The 15,027-nt window shown below is 47.1% G+C and overlaps 1 protein-coding gene across 2 annotated transcripts in view; it reads right to left on the reverse strand.

Moving 5' to 3' along the window:
• The window catches only part of LOC124138972, a 127,580-nt gene that overhangs the window by 89,378 nt on the left and 23,175 nt on the right, over positions 1 to 15,027 (reverse strand). The gene's annotated exons all lie outside the window — the stretch shown is intronic.

Genomic DNA, 15,027 nt, shown 5'->3' on the forward strand with positions numbered 1-15,027 from the left:
GATGCCACACCCAGCCAGGTCACCTGACCAATGCTGACAGAGTATGATGTTACACCCAGCCAGGTCATCTGACCAATACTGACCGAGCATGATGCCACACCCAGCCAGGTCATCTGACCAATGCTGACCGGGTATGGTGTTACACCCAGTCAGGTCATCTGACCAATACTGACGGAGCATGATGCCACACCCAGCCAGGTCATCTGACCAATGCTGACAGAGTATGGTGTTACACCCAGTCAGGTCATCTGACCAATACTGACGGAGCATGATGCCACACCCAGCCAGGTCACCTGACCAATGCTGACAGAGTATGGTGTTACACCAAGCCAGGTCACCTGACCAATACTGACGGAGCATGATGCCACACCCAGCCAGGTCACCTTACCAATGCTGACAAAGTATGGTGTTACACCCAGCCAGGTCACCTGACCAATACTGACCGAGCATGATGCCACACCCAGCCAGGTCATCTGACCAATGCTGACCGAGCATGATGCCACAACCAGACAGGTCATCTGACCAATACTGACCGAGCATGATGCCACACCCAGCAAGGTCACCTTACCAATGCTGACAGAGTATGATGTTACACCCAGCCAGGTCATCTGACCAATGCTGACAGAGTATGGTGTTACACCCAGCCAGGTCATCTGACCAATACTGACGGCGCATGATGCCACATCCAGCCAGGTCACCTTACCAATGCTGACAGAGTATGATGTTACACCCAGCCAGGTCATCTGACCAATGCTGACAGAGTATGGTGTTACACCCAGTCAGGTCATCTGACCAATACTGACCGAGCATGATGCCACACCCAGCCAGGTCATCTGACCAATGCTGACCGGGTATGGTGTTACACCCAGTCAGGTCATCTGACCAATACTGACAGAGCATGATGCCACACCCAGCCAGGTCATCTGACCAATGCTGACAGAGTATGGTGTTACACCCAGTCAGGTCATCTGACCAATACTGACGGAGCATGATGCCACACCCAGCCAGGTCACCTTACCAATTCTGACAAAGTATGGTGTTACACCCAGCCAGGTCACCTGACCAATGCTGACCGAGCATGATGCCACAACCAGACAGGTCATCTGACCAATACTGACCGAGCATGATGCCACACCCAGCAAGGTCACCTGACCAATACTGACCGAGCATGATGCCACACCCAGACAGGTCATCTGACCAATACTGACGGAGCATGATGCCACACCCAGCCAGGTCATCTGACCAATACTGACCGAGCATGATGCCACACCCAGCCATGTCATCTGACCAATGCTGACAGAGCATGATGCCACACCCAGCCAGGTCATCTGACCAATGCTGACAGAGTATGGTGTTACACCCAGCCAGGTCACCTGACCAATACTGACGGCGCATGATGCCACATCAAGCCAGGTCACCTTACCAATGCTGACAGAGCATGATGTTACACCCAGCCAGGTCATCTGACCAATACTGACCGAGCATGATCCCACACCCAGCCATGTCATCTGACCAATGCTGACAGAGTATGGTGTTACACCCAGCCAGGTCATCTGACCAATGCTGACCGGGTATGGTGTTACACCCAGTCGGGTCATCTGACCAATGCTGACAGAGCATGATGCCACACCCAGCCAGGTCTTCTGACCAATGCTGACCGGGTATGGTGTTACACCCAGCCAGGTCATCTGACCAATGCTGACAGAGTATGGTGTTACACCCAGCCAGGTCATCTGACCAATGCTGACCGAGCATGATGCCACACCCAGCCAGGTCATCTGACCAATGCTGACCGGGTATGGTGTTACACCCAGTCGGGTCATCTGACCAATACTGACCGAGCAGGATGCCACACCCAGCCAGGTCACCTGACCAATGCTGACAGAGCATGATGCCACACCCAGCCTGGTCATCTGACCAATGCTGACAGAGTATGGTGTTACATCCAGCCAGGTCATCTGACCAATGCTGACAGAGTATGGTGTTACACCCAGCCAGGTCATCTGACCAATACTGACCGAGCATGATGCCACACCCAGCCAGGTCATCTGACCAATACTGACAGAGTATGGTGTTACACCCAGTTGGGTAATCTGACCAATGCTGACCGGGTATGGTGTTACACCCAGTCGGGTCATCTGACCAATGCTGACCGAGCATGATGTTACACCCAGTCGGGTCATCCGACCACATGCTGGTAACTCTTCATGGTTACCTAGCCTATCACTCGCCCTGCTCGGCCCTATTAAGAAGAACTTCAGTCAGTTCACTAACTACCAGAGAATGTGTTTTGTTATGCAGTTTCAGGTTGGAGGCCAGGGTTTATGCAATACCCACACAGGAGCAAGCAGGTGGTGGTACTTATTCTCCAACATACTTTGCAGAAGCAAGTCCTGCAGGGGAGTCTTGATCCCATAACATGGTGACCCCCTATCTTACATGACAATCAAACCCTTTCATCTCACTTCAGAGAGTTTCTGGAAAAACCTGACATAATCCCTATGTATTGATCAACAGGAATGAACAATCAATTGGGCCACACTGAAGAAGAATACCAGTGGCAATGCAGTGTCACATCACTTCCCGAGATGGTTATCTACTGCAGCATGGACCCCGCCAGGCGGAACTGATGCAGAACCAAGTCCTGACTGAAGGTGTTTGTATAGGAGGCGGCGGCATTCTTCCCCCTGACAAGTGATGGTAACATTCTAACAATAGAAACACCTCTATGTACATGATGTAGCTCACCTGATTCCTGACAAGAGTTCCAGAAGCCAGCGTTTGTCTTCAGACATGCACATTTAAGATCGGATGGTAAAGATGTGTGTAACGGTTGCGTCTAATCATACCCTGACATCATGGATCTTTGTTCATACTATCAACCACTGGTCTGCCTGGGCTAGACTCCATTACTTGTAATGCCACATAAATCAACACTTACTCACTCACTCACATGATTCATATGAAGAATGTGATTAGTGAAATCCTTTGCGTACCTTCACTACTAAATATTCAAATCACACTTGTACATTCTATGCCTTTCAGATCTTTGCCAAACGGTTTCCTTGGTTGGTCAATATACAAATGAAAATAAATGTGTGTGCAATGCATTTAATAACTTGTTTTTCAAAAAGTTATCAAACTCTATTTTTCTAATCGATCAAAGATGGTCAATTTTATAAGGTGAGGAAAGTAAATTTTAACCATGGAAGAAATATGGGAATGGTGTTGTAGTGATTTAGTGGTGTTCTTCTCCATGGTGTTGTAGTGATATAGTGGTGCTCTTCTCCATGGTGTTGTAGTGATTTAGTGTTGTTCTCCATGGTGTTGTAGTGATATAGTGGTGTTCTTCTCCATGGTGTTGTAGTGATTTAGTGTTGTTCTCCATGGTGTTGTAGTGATATAGTGGTGCTCTTCTCCACGGTGTTGTAGTGATATAGTGGTGTTCTTCTCCATGGTGTTGTAGTGATTTAGTGTTGTTCTCCATGGTGTTGTAGTGATATAGTGGTGCTCTTCTCCATGGTGTTGTAGTGTGATATAGTGGTGCTCTTCTCCACGGTGTTGTAGTGATATAGTGGTGTTCTTCTCCATGGTGTTGTAGTGATTTAGTGTTGTTCTCCATGGTGTTGTAGTGATATAGTGGTGCTCTTCTCCATGGTGTTGTAGTGTGATATAGTGGTGCTCTTCTCCACGGTGTTGTAGTGATATAGTGGTGTTCTTCTCCATAGTGTTGTAGTGATATAGTGGTGCTCTTGTCCACGGTGTTGGTGTGATATAGTGGTGCTCTTCTCCACGGTGTTGTAGTGATATAGAGGTGCTCTTGTCCACGGTGTTGTAGTGTGATATAGTGGTGCTCTTCTCCATGGTGTTGTAGGGATTTAGTGGTGCTCTTCTCCATGGTGTTGTAGTGATATAGTGGTGCTCTTCTCCATGGTGTTGTAGTGATTTAGTGTTGTTTTCCGTGGTGTTGTAGTGATATAGTGGTGGTAAATCACTACCACATTAGTTGTTTTCCATAACATTGTGTCTACCTTGTCATCTGTCAACTTCTAAGTAATGTCTATCAAACAATTCATCATTCCCACCCTTCTTCCACTGACCCCAGCATTAATATGGTACATCTGTATGATAAGAGGTATGCAGGTGTAATGTGCAAGGTATGTGAATGACGGCGGCGTGCACATGCAGTGCAGGTGCATCTGCACGGATGTTGCTGGTCAGGTAGACTTCTCTGTGCATATGTGCAGTCCCACCTGTATGCAGGCTCCCGGAACTGTCTTGTTAACTCCTAATCACACCATGTTCTACTGCCATTCCCAAACAACAAACATCAGCTCTATTTGAAACGTCAATTCTTCTGCTATTTCATATTTAAATACACCTCCAAAAAATTATCAACAACATCTAGTAGCACACACAATGTCATTAGGATTTATAGATCTGCCTATAAACCTTTCAAAAGATTACACTAAACTGAAATCTAATTACAAGCCAAGCCATCAGTTCAAATTTCACTTCAAACACACATCCCTTCCTATCATATACCCAGTGCTGAACGGTTCCTTAAGAATCGATTCTCTTTAACACATTTAGGATATATAATAGAATTACACTCTCTCCAGAGCTTTAAAGGTGCCAAATTTGAATTGATGAGGCCATGTGTGGCAAGTGAAATTTACATATCTTTTCACTCTCCTTCATCAGTATGATGTCATGTCAGTTCTTATAGGAGGGGTCTTCTCAAAACTAAGTGTGTGCATATACCGTATTCGACGTAATAAGCGCCCAGGGCGCTCTCAAAATTAAAAATAGTGGGCTCTTGTTAGAATATTATTTTGATGAAAAAAACAGAGTTGAAAGATAAATTCCGTGGTTTATGTTGACAGCCTGAAATGTTTATATAAGACAGATATATTTTTCCAGAATTTAACTGCCCATAATTAAGGGTGCATATTACACACGAGTACGTATTATACACGAATAAATCGGTCGTGTGTACATTGATCAATCGGAAGGAGTGCTAATCGGGATTGTTCACTAGCCAATATATTAGAAAATATCGCCGTGGGCGCTTATTAGAGCGGGGCGCTTATTACGTCGAATACGGTACATCATATATACCATATTAAACAATTTAGTGCCAAGCTGAAAAACATAAGCCGCAATTACCCTGGAATTCCAGAGAATCTGAAACCCAAATGTCATCATCCACTGGTGGTCACACTGACCGAACTGACTGCCTGATTGAGGTTATGTCAACTGCATCTCACTGGCATGGACTCTATCAGCCACTGGTTTGTTTGATCCAAACCGCATTCTCCAGCAAAAAACAACCACTATTTTATATTTCACACTATTTGCACCTCACTGAACATGCACCATTAATACCACCACAGCCTAACAAAATATATCTGAATAAATCCAAACAGTTGAAGGCAGTAGATTTGATAAAACTTGAAAAATAATAGCATCATCCATATGGATGTGATGAAATAATACAGAATGCCACATGACATCCGTGGCCAATCCATCAATGTTAACAGTGCTGTTGACTATTGTGCGAGTCCAGAAGATCAAAAGGATGACTACAGAATACAAAATGTCAGTCTGATATGGTACTTGTATTTATTTCATGGTATCATGAAAACCGTGAAAGCACAAACTTTCAGCTTAAACATGTTAAACAAAAGGTATGTTCTCTTGAAAAGAAAATTGTAGTTTTATTGAAAGCTCCATACAAGCTTCCTGTTCCTGCTGCTGAGTAGGCAGATACCCCAATGGGACACTGCCAGCTCATGTACATTCATGGAGGATTACAAACTAGCTCACAAAAATCTAATGAATATCTGGCTTTAAAGAAGACAGTAGGACTTTACATGATTAAATTGCAAAAAAGACACTCATCCTACATAGCTTATGTAAAAACAGACCAAGACAAAAAAAAGTAACAGGGTTAAAGGACAAGCCACTTGGACCCCAATATTCTCCTGTCATCATCCAATATGCTTTGATTTTAAAAGTACTGTTCATGTGTCAGCTGTGATGATCACATTGTGCAGGAGCTGACAGTGAGGTTGAAAGTCTGCTGGTGTTCACACAACAGGAGACCTCTCTTATCTCTAGTCCTCCTGCCTTCATAAACACGTCATTGCCAGCAAAACACAAGAACATTGATCTTGTCAAACTGTGATGCCACTTTTGAAGGTATTTCGAATGCAATTCTACTCTTTGTCTTGGCAGGGGCACAATTTCCAATTAGCATTACTCATTCATACATAAACATACTACAATACCTCGAATATTTCCTATAGAGTTTCCTGAACAGAGGGAATACAAGACAAATCCATCTCCATAAGGCACTTCGGTATTGTAGTTGCATGTTTTCCTTCAAGTCGGTAGAGTAACAAGAATGAGAATTCTATCTTCAACAAGGCTCCAACTGATCCTAAACAACATTGAGAACTGTTAACCATAAACAGTCAATGACAACTTTAAGTCGGACATGAAAGAAGGTATCACCACAAATAATAAGGCTTTAGCAAGGGACTGTCGTACCAGTTAACTTGTAAATTTGCCATGCTTTAATTTCATCATTGATAAACCTGCAGATCATCATTATCAAATAATATCTCCAGTTAACCACATCATGTCTATCCTTGTGTGTGGCCTCTGTCAGACACCCAGGAGCTCAGGTTAACCACATCATGTCTATCCATGTTGTGGCCTCTGTCAGACACCCAGGAGCTCAAGTTAACCACATCATGTCTATCCATGTTGTGGCCTCTGTCAGACACCCAGGAGCTCAAGTTAACCACATCATGTCTATCCATGTTGTGGCCTCTGTCAGACATCCAGGAGCTCAGGTTAACCACATCATGTCTATCCATGTTGTGGCCTCTGTCAGACATCCAGGAGCTCAGGTTAACCACATCATGTCTATCCATGTTATGGCCTCTGTCAGACATCCAGGAGCTCAGGTTAACCACATCATGTCTATCCATGTTATGGCCTCTGTCAGATCCTTGAGCTCAGGTTAACCACATCATGTCTATCTATGTTGTGGCCTCTGTCAGACACCCAGGAGCTCAAGTTAACCACATCATGTCTATCCATGTTGTGGCCTCTGTCAGACATCCAGGAGCTCAAGTTAACCACATCATGTCTATCCATGTTGTGGCCTCTGTCAGATCCTTGAGCTCAGGTTAACCACATCATGTCTATCCATGTTGTGGCCTCTGTCAGATCCTTGAGCTCAGGTTAACCACATCATGTCTATCCATGTTGTGGCCTCTGTCAGATCCTTGAGCTCAGGTTAACCACATCATGTCTATCCTTGTGTGTGGCCTCTGTCAGATCCTTGAGCTCAGGTTAACCACATCATGTCTATCCATGTTGTGGCCTCTGTCAGATCCTTGAGCTCAGGTTAACCACATCATGTCTATCCATGTTGTGGCCTCTGTCAGACACCCAGGGGCTCAAGTTAACCACATCATGTCTATCCTTGTGTGTGGCCTCTGTCAGACACCCAGGAGCTCAAGTTAACCACATCATGTCTATCCTTGTATGTGGCCTCTGTCAGACACCCAGGGGCTCAAGTTAACCACATCATGTCTATCCATGTTGTGGCCTCTGTCAGACACCCAGGAGCTCAAGTTAACCACATCATGTCTATCCATGTTATGGCCTCTGTCAGACACCCAGGGGCTCAAGTTAACCACATCATGTCTATCCTTGTGTGTTGCCTCTGTCAGACACCCAGGGGCTCAAGTTAACCACATCATGTCTATCCATGTTATGGCCTCTGTCAGACACCCAGGAGCTCAAGTTAACCACATCATGTCTATCCATGTTGTGGCCTCTGTCAGACACCCAGGAGCTAAAGTTAACCACATCATGTCTATCCATGTTATGGCCTCTGTCAGATCCTTGAGCTCAGGTTAACCACATCATGTCTATCCTTGTGTGTGGCCTCTGTCAGATCCTTGAGCTCAGGTTAACCACATCATGTCTATCCATGTTATGGCCTCTGTCAGATCCTTGAGCTCAGGTTAACCACATCATGTCTAGACATGTTGTGGCCTCTGTCAGATCCTTGAGCTCAGGTTAACCACATCATGTCTATCCATGTTGTGGCCTCTGTCAGACACCCAGGTGCTCAAGTTAACCATTTCATGTCAATCCCAGATGCAGTTAACTATTTAAGATACCACTTGTCAAATAAAAAACTTAATCTCCTAGCTAGCTACCAGAAATCCTTACCATGGAACATTAAGCCCTGTCCCTGTTCAGTTATCAATCTCCCCATGTCTCCTGCTTACAGCCTTGCTGGCAAGGATTAACACTGCAAGCAGGAATTCACACATCTTTAATATCAAAGCTGAAGAATATGCTTGGTTCTGCATTCCTGCTGAAATCATTCTCTCCTTCTTCTTTTACCTCCCATCTAGATTATTCAGAAAACCATAAACTCCCCAGAGTCAGAGAGATCACAAATATCTGTCTCGTTCTTTACTCACGTCAGAATTGTCTTGTGTTATCATTTTCTTTGCATCATAAATCTGCAGGGGTGAAGTACCATGGCTGCCATTTGAGGGTGCGAGGTGCAGCAGGGCCAGCACTGTGAAAAGCCTGACTCAAGGTCCTGTACTCCACCATTACATATCTGGCAGGTCTTCAAGTGCAAGAGGATCATTTCCTTGATTGCATTATGAGGTGTCATATCCTGTTTCTTTCAATGCAATAGCCTTTAGTACTGCAGACCTCTGGTCTATCAGGATAGTGAGGACAATAAATCAGAATGATAAATGGGATAGTCTGTCCTCATTACTTCCTCGTGCTGAAACCTTCAGCCATTACAAAATGAATCATTTGACTCTGAAAAATGATGTACAAGCCAATGTCATGTCTTGTTGATTATTTAATCTTTGAAACTTTCACCAGTTCTTTAAAACTTCATAATCATAATATGGAGTAATATCCATCCATTCTATAACATCACCTAGTGCCAAGTAGTGTGATCTACACCTCACCACGCCTCTTCATATACTCTGCAAAATACCCTTCCTACATTTCAAGTGATAGTCATGACCACATAGTTGAAAATATAACAGACCATCACACAATGACTAGAAGTACTCATAATCACATGTATATATAACAGACCATCACACAATGACTAGAAGTACTCATAATCACATGTATATATAACAGACCATCACACAATGACTAGAAGTACTCATAATCACATGTATATATAACAGACCATCACACAATGGCTAGAAGTACTCATAATCACATGGTTATATTTCTCATACAGCATATTGTCAGGAAGCCAAAATCAGGAACAGACTGCGAGAATACTTATGGCCTTAGAAACATCCTTTACCAGTATGTTTACCACACCTAACAGCTCTTTCTTTTGCAGTGATTACAACTGCTGGTTATCCCTTCAGGCATAAGTGCCAAACATGAGAGTGTCTGTATTCTCACTAACTGGAGACTGTAAAGATTTACTGTTGGTCATGTAAACATATTCTGTAAAATTAGTGACAAAATAACCAAGTTACATACCATATAGGTAAACAACATTCCAACGGAAATTTCCTTTCCACATGCTTCTATTTTCTGAGGGCGAATGCATAGCTCTGAACTACCATTGGACATCTTTTGCACGATAACAAAAGAATAACCTGAGAAAAGTAAGCCATAAATAGCAACACAATGTCTCAACTCTGAAGAATCTATCTGAATAATGATTTCTGTCATACCATCTACTGTAAAATGCTTATCCTTTCTTTACATATTCTTTTATTTATCACTTATCACTCATTATAATGTATTCACTTCATCCTGTATCCATGACAACAAAGCTAATGATAACATAGGAAATGTGAAAGTTTAATGACTACCATTTGGACAGAGAAAGGCTATCTCAAAGGAGTCGGAAGTTGTTGCATGCCAGATTTTATCTTGTAACCAACATGAACCAGCTGTAGATTGTGATGAAGTAAGTTCTGGCAAGCAGCTCTAAAGTGGGGATATTACAGGTAGATGCATATTTCCAGATGGTCATGCACACATACATGTGATGGCATGGGGGAACCTACTGCCTCAACTTGGAACATCAAATTGCTCCATCAAACACTTGAACACGCCTGTGTATGTATATATATGTCTTTGCTGTGTCCAACTCAAAGGGGCCAAATAAATGTTTGATGCATCCGAGCGTTGGACAACTGATTCTCAAAGTCATTTGAAACACCAAACGAATGATATCCTATGTGAACTACAGTACAGCATAGAACAGTTCATGATCAACAAGCTAGATTATGTAATTGCACTTGTTTGTCATTTGGGACTACAACATAAGTTTGGATCAACCGGAAATTTTAAATTTTACACAACATTATAGAATTGTACTAATAACTGTGGCAGCAGCATGACCAGTAGCAGTTGAAGGCAAGTAGAGACACCAGCAGCAGTACTGGAGGGGCTAGTTCTGTGTTGTAGTGCTGAGCATCTCGGTGGTGGGAGCATCAATGGTGATATTTGATGTTATGGGACATAATGGAGGTGTTGGTCTTGGGTAAGGTTGAAGTTGATTTTGGAGACAAACTGTGGCTGTGACTGACACTGGAGTTGGGGTCATGGCAGTAGTTGGTTGGGTTGTACTGCCACTTGACAGTGGAGGTGGGGTCATGGCAGTGGTTGGTTGTACTGCCACTTGACAGTGGAGGTGGGGTCATGGCAGTGGTTGGTTGTACTGTCACTTGTCAGTGGAGGTGGGGGTCATGGCAGTGGGTGGTTGGGTTGTGCTGCCACTTGACAGTGGAGGTGGTGTCATGGCAGTGGTTGGCTGTACTGTCACTTGTCAGTGGAGGTGGGGGTCATGGCAGTGGGTGGTTGGGTTGTGCTGCCACTTGACAGTGGAGGTGGGGTCAGGGCAGTGGTTGGTTGTACTGTCACTTGACAGTGGAGGTGGTGTCATGGCAGTGGTTAGTTGGGCTGTACTGTGACTTGACAGTGGAGGTAGGGTCATGGCAGTGAGTGGTTGGGTTGTACTGTCACTTGACAGTGGAGGTGGGGTCATGGCAGTGGTTGGCTGTACTGTCACTTGTCAGTGGAGGTGGGGGTCATGGCAGTGGGTGGTTGGGTTGTGCTGCCACTTGACAGTGGAGGTGGGGTCAGGGCAGTGGTTGGTTGTACTGTCACTTGACAGTGGAGGTGGTGTCATGGCAGTGGTTAGTTGGGCTGTACTGTGACTTGACAGTGGAGGTAGGGTCATGGCAGTGAGTGGTTGGGTTGTACTGCCACTTGACAGTGGAGGTGGGGTCATGGCAGTGGTTGGTTGGGCTGTACTGCCACTTGACAGTGGAGGTAGGGTCATGGCAGTGGTTAGTTGGATTGTACTGTCACTTGACAGTGGAGGTGGGGTCATGGCAGTGGTTGGGTTGTACTGCCACTTGACAGTGGAGGTGGGGGTCATGGCAGTGGTTGGTTGTACTGCCACTTGACAGTGGAGGTGGGGTCAGGGCAGTGGTTGGTTGTACTGTCACTTGACAGTGGAGGTGGGGGTCATTGCAGTGGGTGGTTGGGTTGTGCTGCCACTTGACAGTGGAGGTGGGGTCAGGGCAGTGGTTGGTTGTACTGTCACTTGTCAGTGGAGGTGGGGGTCATGGCAGTGGGTGGTTGGGTTGTGCTGCCACTTGACAGTGGAGGTGGGGTCAGGGCAGTGGTTGGTTGTACTGTCACTTGACAGTGGAGGTGGTGTCATGGCAGTGGTTAGTTGGGCTGTACTGTGACTTGACAGTGGAGGTAGGGTCATGGCAGTGAGTGGTTGGGTTGTACTGCCACTTGACAGTGGAGGTGGGGTCATGGCAGTGGTTGGTTGGGCTGTACTGCCACTTGACAGTGGAGGTAGGGTCATGGCAGTGGTTAGTTGGATTGTACTGTCACTTGACAGTGGAGGTGGGGTCATGGCAGTGGTTGGTTGTACTGTCACTTGACAGTGGAGGTGGGGGTCATGGCAGTGGTTGGTTGTACTGCCACTTGACAGTGGAGGTGGGGTCATGGCAGTGGTTGGTTGTACTGTCACTTAACAGTGGAGGTGGGGTGATGACAGTGGTTGGTTGTACTGCCACTTGACAGTGGAGGTGGGGTCATGGCAGTGGTTGGTTGTACTGTCACTTAACAGTGGAGGTGGGGGTGATGACAGTGGTTGGTTGTACTGCCACTTGACAGTGGAGGTGGGGTCATGGCAGTGGTTGGTTGTACTGTCACTTAACAGTGGAGGTGGGGTCATGGCAGTGGTTGGTTGGGTTGTACTGTCACTTGACAGTGGAGGTGGGGTCATGGCAGTGGTTGGTTGGGTTGTACTGTCACTTGACAGTGGAGGTAGGGTCATGGCAGTGGTTGGTTGGGCTGTACTGCCACTTGACAGTGGAGGTGGTGTCATGGCAGTGGTTGGTTGTACTGCCACTTGACAGTGGAGGTAGTGTCATGGCAGTGGTTGGTTGGGCTGTACTGCCACTTGACAGTGGAGGTAGGGTCATGGCAGTGGCTGGTTGTGCTTTACTGCCACTTGACAGTGGGGGTAGGGTCATGGCAGTGGTTGGTTGTACTGCCACTTAACAGTGGAGGTGGGGTCATGGCAGTGGTTGGTTGTACTGTCACTTGACAGTGGAGGTGGGGGTCATGGCAGTGGTTGGTTGTACTGCCACTTGACAGTGGAGGTGGGGTCATGGCAGTGGTTGGTTGTGCTTTACTGCCACTTGACAGTGGGGGTAGGGTCATGGCAGTGGTTGGTTGTACTGCCACTTGACAGTGGAGGTGGGGGTCATGGCAGTGGTTGGTTGTACTGCCACTTGACAGTGGAGGTGGGGTCATGGCAGTGGTTGGTTGTACTGCCACTTGACAGTGGAGGTGGGGTCATGGCAGTGGTTGGTTGTGCTTTACTGCCACTTGACAGTGGGGGTAGGGTCATGGCAGTGGTTGGTTGTACTGCCACTTGACAGTGGAGGTGGGGGTCATGGCAGTGGTTGGTTGTACTGCCACTTGACAGTGGAGGTGGGGGTCATGGCAGTGGTTGGTTGTACTGCCACTTGACAGTGGAGGTGGGGGTCATGACAGTGGTTGGTTGTGCTTTACTGCCACTTGACAGTGGGGGTAGGGTCATGGCAGTGGTTGGTTGTACTGCCACTTGACAGTGGAGGTGGGGTCATGGCAGTGGTTGGTTGTACTGCCACTTGACAGTGGAGGTGGGGTCATGGCAGTGGTTGGTTGTGCTTTACTGCCACTTGACAGTGGGGGTAGGGTCATGGCAGTGGTTGGTTGTACTGCAACTTGACAGTGGAGGTGGGGTCATGGCAGTGGTTGGTTGTACTGCCACTTGACAGTGGAGGTGGGGGTCATGGCAGTGGTTGGTTGTACTGTCACTTGACAGTGGAGGTGGGGTGATGACAGTGGTTGGTTTGGTTGTAGTGCCACTTGACAGTGGAGGTGGGGTCATGGCAGTGGTTGGTCGGGCTGTGCTGCCACTTGACAGTGGAGGTGGGGTCAGGGCAGTGGTTGGTTGTACTGCCACTTGACAGTGGAGGTGGGGTCATGGCAGTGGTTGGTTGTGCTTTACTGCCACTTGACAGTGGGGGTAGGGTCATGGCAGTGGTTGGTTGTACTGCCACTTGACAGTGGAGGTGGGGGTCATGGCAGTGGTTGGTTGTACTGCCACTTGACAGTGGAGGTGGGGGTCATGGCAGTGGTTGGTTGTACTGCCACTTGACAGTGGAGGTGGGGGTCATGACAGTGGTTGGTTGTGCTTTACTGCCACTTGACAGTGGGGGTAGGGTCATGGCAGTGGTTGGTTGTACTGCCACTTGACAGTGGAGGTGGGGTCATGGCAGTGGTTGGTTGTACTGCCACTTGACAGTGGAGGTGGGGTCATGGCAGTGGTTGGTTGTGCTTTACTGCCACTTGACAGTGGGGGTAGGGTCATGGCAGTGGTTGGTTGTACTGCCACTTGACAGTGGAGGTGGGGTCATGGCAGTGGTTGGTTGTACTGCCACTTGACAGTGGAGGTGGGGGTCATGGCAGTGGTTGGTTGTACTGTCACTTGACAGTGGAGGTGGGGTCATGGCAGTGGTTGGTTTGGTTGTAGTGCCACTTGACAGTGGAGGTGGGGTCATGGCAGTGGTTGGTCGGGCTGTGCTGCCACTTGACAGTGGAGGTGGGGTCAGGGCAGTGGTTGGTTGTACTGTCACTTGGCAGTGGAGGTGGGGTCATGGCAGTGGTTGTTTGGGTTCTACTGTCACTTGACAGTGGAGGTGGGGTCATGGCAGTGGTTGGTTGGGTTGTACTGCCACTTGACAGTGCAGGGGGTGTCATGGCAGTGGTTGGTTGGGTTGTACTGTCACTTGACAGTGGAGGTAGGGTCATGGCAGTGGTTGGTTGGGCTGTACTGCCACTTGACAGTGGAGGTGGTGTCATGGCAGTGGTTGGTTGTACTGCCACTTGACAGTGGAGGTAGTGTCATGGCAGTGGTTGGTTGGGCTGTACTGCCACTTGACAGTGGAGGTGGTGTCATGGCAGTGGTTGGGTTGTACTGTCACTTGACAGTGGAGGTAGGGTCATGGCAGTGGCTGGTTGTGCTTTACTGCCACTTGACAGTGGGGGTAGGGTCATGGCAGTGGTTGGTTGTACTGCCACTTGACAGTGGAGGTAGTGTCATGGCAGTGGTTGGTTGGGCTGTACTGCCACTTGACAGTGGAGGTGGGGGTCATGGCAGTGGTTGGTTGTACTGCCACTTGACAGTGGAGGTAGTGTCATGGCAGTGGTTGGTTGGGCTGTACTGCCACTTGACAGTGGAGGTAGGGTCATGGCAGTGGCTGGTTGTGCTTTACTGCCACTTGACAGTGGAGGTGGGGTCATGGCAGTGGTTACTGTTACAAGGCTGCTGTGGCAGTATAGTACATGCAGTACAGAACGGTTCTTCCAGACAAACAAGGCAGTATATTCTTACATCCAAATACAATC

The sequence above is a fragment of the Haliotis rufescens genome, unplaced genomic scaffold (genome assembly GCF_023055435.1).
Source record: "Haliotis rufescens isolate VD_foot unplaced genomic scaffold, xgHalRufe1.0.p SCAF_19, whole genome shotgun sequence".
NCBI lineage: Eukaryota > Metazoa > Mollusca > Gastropoda > Lepetellida > Haliotidae > Haliotis > Haliotis rufescens.